The following is a 7,345-nucleotide window of genomic DNA, read 5'->3' on the forward strand; positions in this document are numbered from 1 at the left end:
TTGAAAAAAAAAAATGAAAATACACCTCCTATTCCTCTTAATCCGGGCTAGTGAATGCATAGTCGTGCTTTAAGAAGAAGGATTAAATTGTATATGATTTCGTAGCATTGCTTGAATTTGTCATGAAAAATATGTATTTGAAAGTTAAGTGTAGTGTATTATAGTGATTAGCAGGGTTATTCACTATATCCAAATATATCCTACCCATCTCTTAGCCTACATTACAATCTGGAAAGACCGAATTGATCCTAGAATTTGCAAGCTTAAATTAGTAGAGACATACACTACGGTCAAGCCTATGGTACGACCTTGGGATGCATATGAATTTTTTTGTGAGAGTGAGTGAATTCTTTCGATGTGTAATTCCTTAAATTATACCTGAATGCATATTTGAGTATGTGGACTAATTTCTCTCTTTGATTGTGGTTAGAGCACATGATTTACATAGGATTGGTAAAGTCCATGCATTTTGAGTTGACACAAGAAGTGAGTCATAGTAAGGAATGTACTGGAATCATCTTTTGAGGTTAAGATGTTAGAAGAAGACGCACAGATATCTTAAATAGTCTTGGCATTGGTCAAATTTTGAAGTAAGAGGTCAATAGTTCTTATGTTGAGTTCTAAGTGTTGGTATAAACCATTGTCATTAGTATAATGCTTGAGTAGATTTTGAAAGTTTGTTTCTTTCCACTGTGCTTAATTTTGAAAGTTGCTAGAGGACGAGCAAGAGTTTAAGTGTGGGGTGTTGATAAACGACTAAAATACATATTTTTGGTATATTTTCATCTCATAAATTATGTGGTTACGGGTGGTTATATGTGTTTTTGTACTAAATTATGCTCATTACGTACATTATTATGTGTAGGATCAAGTTTGACAAAATATGAGCAAAAGAAGTTGATTCGGGACCAAAAGATAAAAGAAGGACTTTGCTCGTTCGCTCTCGCATGCACACGAGAGAGTGAACGAGCTAGCTAAGGAAAAACTTGAGAAAAAAGCATGGATTATGGCAAAAAGGCATGGAAGTGCACGAGAGGCATAGAAGGAAAAGAAAAAGGAAAGAACTTTGCTCGTTCACTCTCGCGTACGCACGAGAGAGTGAACGAGCTAACCTGAAAAGGTTGTTCCAAAGCGGGCTTTCATTATTTCTCCCCATGCTAACCCTATCTCATATAAATAGTCCTTAATCACACTTTTGAAAGGGGGAGACATTTTTTGGAGAGCGGATTCGGCCCAAGGAGGCAAGAACACAAAGAAAAGAGCAAGACGGAGAATTCTTCTACGAGTTTTTCACTTTCTTCTTCATATTTTTGTTGTTGGTTATGATTTTTTATATTGTAATGTTACATAATATTATGAGTAGTTAAACCCGTCATCTAGGGTTTGATGGAACCAATTGGAGGATGATTTTCTACTACTTCTAATATAGATTTTACTTTGATTTTTCTCTACTTGTTCAACTATATTATCATTTTTTTTATTGAAGAGCTAGCAATTAACTGTGCCTATTTAGTGTGTATATTGCTTGAGAGAGAATACACATTTAGGTAGTTGTTGAACAACACCACTCCTAAAGTATTTGAGAGATCAATACAGAGGGCTTAAAGGCGAGATTAGAAATAACGAAACTTTGGTGCAATCGTAGTGAGCGGTGAATTAGTGCTAGCTAGCGTAGTTCGAGAGAATACATCTAGTAAATTGTGGTAGTTACTAGAGAGAGAGCTATGACACCTAAAGTACTCACAATCGGTAAAGAATAATTATGCAAATTTATAGGAAACATGGTGGGAGAGATTCCGATAATAAAGGAAATCATAACCCTATACTTTTCCTACTATTGTCTACAATATTTACCCTATTAGTTATAAATTACTACATCTTGATTACTTTGTTCTTAGTTAGTAAATATTCAAATTGTTATTTAGTATTTCTGAAGGTTGAATACTTGAATTCATGCGAAACTAATGATTTTAATTAGTAGGTTAATTCCTTGTGGGATTTGACTCCGGACTTATAAACTGAATTATATTTGCAATAACCGCTAGACTTCTTAGGAGGCATAGTTGGGCATGATAACACAACAATCAGTTCGATTAATGGATATCGGTGCCACAGTACGACATTTCTGTTTCTACGGATACAATGCCAGTAACACAATGCTTCGATTCAATATGATAGATATCGAGGCTGACAACGCGATCTTCCAAATCAACATGGCGAACATTATGATATACAGTTTAATTCATCATGATGAATAGCAGTGCAGTACGCCTAGTCCTCTCCAATTTGGATTTTGGAAAGAAGTTTCCAATGGTATAAGATGAACAACTTTACATCACAAAATCGAGCATCTTCCATTAGAGCGAGCGAGCACAGCTTGTGAAGGAATCTAAAGCCTTTGTCGTCACGTCCTTGTAAGCCTGCAAAAAAAGAGGAAGAGATGCGAGCCTACAATGCATAGTGCACGAAGCTTTTTGGTGCTCTAGTTTATCTCTATTGAGTATAGGGGCTGCTCTAGCGTCGTACATCCCTACTGAGATGTTGTCTCTGAATACTTTGTCTTCATTAAAAAATTGACTTAGCGGTAATATCAAACTTATCATGATCGAGCATATGTCCATGAGGCCTGGTAATCTAAATTACATGGCCCCTCAGTGTAATCAATATGGTTGCGGCATGACTCTTCTCTATAATCATTGGGGTTGCAGCACGACTCCTCTGTGTAACCAATGCGGTCAAGGATGGCTCATCCATACCCGAGTAGCCTGCTATTGTTTTGTAGTAGAAATCTACAAGAAAAAAAAAATAGTAGTACATTGCAAAAATTAAGGCAAGTACATGAAATTAAAAAAAAAAAAGATACTTGGCTAGAGATTTCAAAGACTGCAATTTTCTTCCCCTAGCTCGTGGTGATCATGTTCTTCTTATGTGTTTTGAGGGCTCAATTCTTGTCTATTTATAGATGCTTAAGGGCGGTGTTCCCAGTCTAATTAGAAGTGCATGAGTTGTAGGTTTCTTAAAGTGATAAAATTTTATTTCTTTAAGGAATCAAAATTATCAATATTCTTGAATGTGTCTCAATGTGCATTAATTTTGGGCTTGGAAGCAAGTAAGATAAATCAGATTGCAAGAATATAATATTAACTTTGGATATTTATCCATTTAGCATTACAAGAAACCAAGAGTCAATCCCTTCAAACCACACTTGAAATAAGTCTCAAGAAAATACTAGAGTTGGATTCAAAGGATTGTGTTATTCACCGGTACTTCAAACCTCTTCATCAAAACTCGACAAGTTTATATTGCGACAAGACTTGAAGTAAGGCGCATATGTAGACATGTAAAAATTATTGAATTTAGTCCATCCAAAATTTAGATTAAATTCTAAATTACTTTGGGTCAAATATTTAATGTGGACTTTACAAATTAAATAAGTTTATTTTAATATTTTTAAGCCCAAGGTTCATTTCATCTTAAGGCCGACTCATGCTATGTGTCAAATGACATGGCATATCCAGTCATACTCCAAGCCAAAAAAGTGACGCCACGTGTTAAATGATGTGGCAATCCCAGTCAAAAAACAATGACCAACCAAAGCTCGCCAAGTGTATAATATGACGTGTCTTTGCAATTCACAAGCAAGTTTATCACATAACTTGTGTAGTAGGTTTGATGACTCACATGAGCGAATCAGAATCAAGCAGGAGAGTTCATATATAGCTGGATTATCCATTCTCTACAACTATAAATAGAGGGGTTACATAACTCTCTGGGGACATTTAGAGTTGGAGAAGAGCATTCCGCAATTGGTGAAGACATCCACAAACGGAGAGATCAATCATCAAGTGCATAGTTCTTCAACAACGGAGTGATCAACAGAGTTCTTTCCGGAGATCAACCCGTAATAATAAAGTGTTGCTCGACGTTCTTGACGATTAAATACATACAAGGAGGTCTGCATCGTCCTACATTCGAGAAAGTCGCTTCCAAGCCCTCGAATCACGGAGAATTTTAGAGAGGAGAATTAAGGGATATGTAGAATTTTACTCACAAATATTTATCAATAAAGTCTATTTTTTCTTCATATTATTTTTGTTGCAGTTCATTATTAGTACTACGAAAGTTTGTTGCGAACAAATACAACCTCAGTATTTATTTACGAAATGACCATGACAATCTCAATGATCAAAATACGAAAGAGAAGTTTGTGATCAAAATATACTTGGTGAATGCGTTATCTGAAAATCATTTACTTTGGTTATTAAAAATTAAAGTGTCGGATGAACATGTAAGTAGGTATAAGAAGTAAATGATGAAATATCTTGTACGTACGTAGTTAGGTCTTTTGCCACAAAACATTGTCTGTGAGTTGGAATTGCTAGAGTTATAGCTGCTGGGGTCAATGGCTACGACTGATTGCTCAACCAGTTTATTAGGTCAAATGTATTAATCCCTCGAGCAGAAAACCGAAAAGAAAGGGCATGTAATATGTTCAACCAATTTAAGTTGCTATAAACCTTTGCTATACTACTAATAATTTGATGCTAATACTTATATATAAGTTATAGGAGATGGATTTGATCCTAACTATGAATTCCATGTGATTTGCCGAATTCGTGATCTCATTCCTCTGTTTTAGGTGCATCAATTATGTTTGTTTGATTGCTAGTTCATTACTCATATGATCACTCAATTATCTCAAATTATCTCCTAAAGTCACTTTACTTTCGTTTGTAACAACAAAATCACTGAACTATGCCTATTGCACTCAGAAGGTCACTCAACTAGATTTTCCAAATTTTGGATTGCCAAATACTTATTTTACCCTCTAAATTATAAACGTTTATCTCCTTTTTTTTAAATAAAAAACTTTTTAATATTATGATTTTCTCTTTTAATTTATATTATGGACTTACCTATAAAATAAATAAATATTATTTATAAATTAAAAAAATAGAAAGTATTTAAGCATATATAATGCTGGAATAACAAAATAATGAGCATAGTAAAAAAAAATAATTAGAATAATATGCTGGTAATAATAATTTTAGTATTAACAACAAAAATTCAAAAATTATTTACACAATTCAGAATGAATAAAAATAAAGGTTGTAAAATATATATTCTATGCACATAATATAAAAATAATTATTTAAATAAAGGTATTTTTACAATATACATTATATATTCTTGAAAATTATGCACAATTATATTATTATATTTCTACCAACTTTCCGACAACACAAAGTTATATCACCGGAAAGCAGAGGAACTATCTGTATATAGTAAAATATGTTATGTTAAGTCGTACATGGAATATATATAATATAATTGAGCATAATTTTCAAGAATATATAATGTATATTATAAAAATATTTTTATTTAAATAATTATTTTTATATTACGTGCATGGAATATATATATTTTACAATATTTATTTTCTTTCATTCTGAATTGTGCAAATAAATTTTTGAATTTTGTTTTTAATACTAAAATTATTATTACTAACATATTATTCTAATTATTTTTTTTACTATGCTCATTATTTTATTATTCCAGCATTATATATACTTAAATACTTTCTATTTTTTTAATTTATAAATAATATTTATTTATTCTATAGGTAAGTCCATAATATAAATTAAAAGAGAAAATCATAATATTAAAAAGTTTTTTTAAAAAAAACAAAAGAAGATAAATATTTATAATTTAGAGGGTTAAATAGGTATTTGACACTCCAAAATTTGGAAAATGTAGTTGAGTGACCTTTTGAATGTAATAGGCATAATTCGGTGACTTTGTTGTTACAAACGAAAGTAAAGTAACTTTAAAGATAATTTGAAATAGTTAGTGACTATTTGAGTAATTGAGATAATTTCTCAATCTGGCATTAATTCCCATTTCTGACAAGTACAATTTGACTTGTTAACTTAACTTTTGTGGAGTAGTTTTCCACTATGTTCAAGACCCACATAGCTAAAAGCGAATGGTCAGGAATTCTTCAAATCCAATCAAGCCTTGACACATGTATAGAAAAAAGAACCTTTCTTTCCCTATAAATTTCTGCTAGCATCTTTAAAATTGAACCAAACCAAGAAAACAATTCTCTCTCGTAAACAGGCATAAAAAACATGTCAAAGTTTAGCGCACTTTTCCTTGTGGCCATTCTCCTGTGCTTCAATCTCAAATCTGCAGCTCGCCCTGATTCCACTTTGATGAAAGCACAATTCAAAGTAAGTCCATATCTTAATTATTGTACCTTTTTTGTTTTTTCGAAAATCACGATTCCGTTAAATTAACAGATACTACCTCTGTCACGCAGATCAAATTAGCCCATTACTTCCACTGTTTTAATTTGTTTACACATTTTGATTTTCGAGATTCAAACTATGTGATATTTGATCAACATTTTAAAATATATTTTTATCATATCGATACGAGAAGAATTGTATTTTATAGGACTTTTTCGTATAATTTTCGAATATCTAATTTTAATTTCAAAATATTGAGCTTAACTAATTCAAGTTTGGAAGATTAGTCAAATAATTCTCAATACGCGAAATATCACATAATTTAAAACAAAGGGAGTTTAATTCATCACTATAGAATTACGAGTTCTTGATATTTCTCCGTTTACTAATATTGAGTGATCATGTGGGAAGGATGCAAGAGATGATAAAGTTGAAAATGATGAAGGAATATGTGAAGGAGTAGAGGAAGAGGATTGCTTGAAGAGGAGGACAATGGAGGCTCATATTGACTATATTTATACTCAAAGTAAAGGTCATCCATGATTCAAAGCTTATGGGCTTCACTTTCCTTCAGTGATTGTATGACCAGTCGCTGATTATAGTAAAACTTCTGCCTCGTGGAGGCAACTTTTGTTCCGGTTTTTCGGACACATTTTTTTTTTTTTGTCTTCTTGATTTTGTCACAGTAATCATTCTAAAACGAGTTGGAAGAGAAACTCTTATTTCTTACACATATAAAGTTGATCTGTTAATACCCAAAATCCCAATCAATTGGGGTCGTAATGGCACCTAATACCGCTTGCTAGGCAAGCCAACACAACAACATAATACGGAAAGGAAAGCAATAAATATTTGATAACTAATCAATAACATAATGTAAACCACCCTAAGATTTGGTGTTACGAGTACATAAGTGACTAAATCAAGCTAAATACAAGGTTTTGAAAGAAATACAAAACTCCGAAATAAAATGGAAATAGAGCAATGAAATAGGAAAGTGACTCTAAGACCTGCGAACGAGAAATTGGTCTACCTCGAATCACTGTCTTGTACACTAAGTGCTTCTTGGCACTCCGGTGGTACCAACGTCAAAA

At 32.6% G+C, this 7,345-nt stretch overlaps 1 non-coding gene across 1 annotated transcript; it reads left to right on the forward strand.

Moving 5' to 3' along the window:
- The first annotated feature begins 6,094 nt into the window (after positions 1-6,094).
- Positions 6,095-6,977, forward strand: LOC107800365 (uncharacterized). The gene is made up of 2 exons (XR_012710106.1): positions 6,095-6,233; positions 6,663-6,977. It is a non-coding gene; the product is annotated as an uncharacterized LOC107800365 (transcript).
- Positions 6,978-7,345: the final 368 nt, after the last annotated feature.

The sequence above is a fragment of the Nicotiana tabacum genome, chromosome 6 (assembly GCF_000715075.1).
Source record: "Nicotiana tabacum cultivar K326 chromosome 6, ASM71507v2, whole genome shotgun sequence".
NCBI lineage: Eukaryota > Viridiplantae > Streptophyta > Magnoliopsida > Solanales > Solanaceae > Nicotiana > Nicotiana tabacum.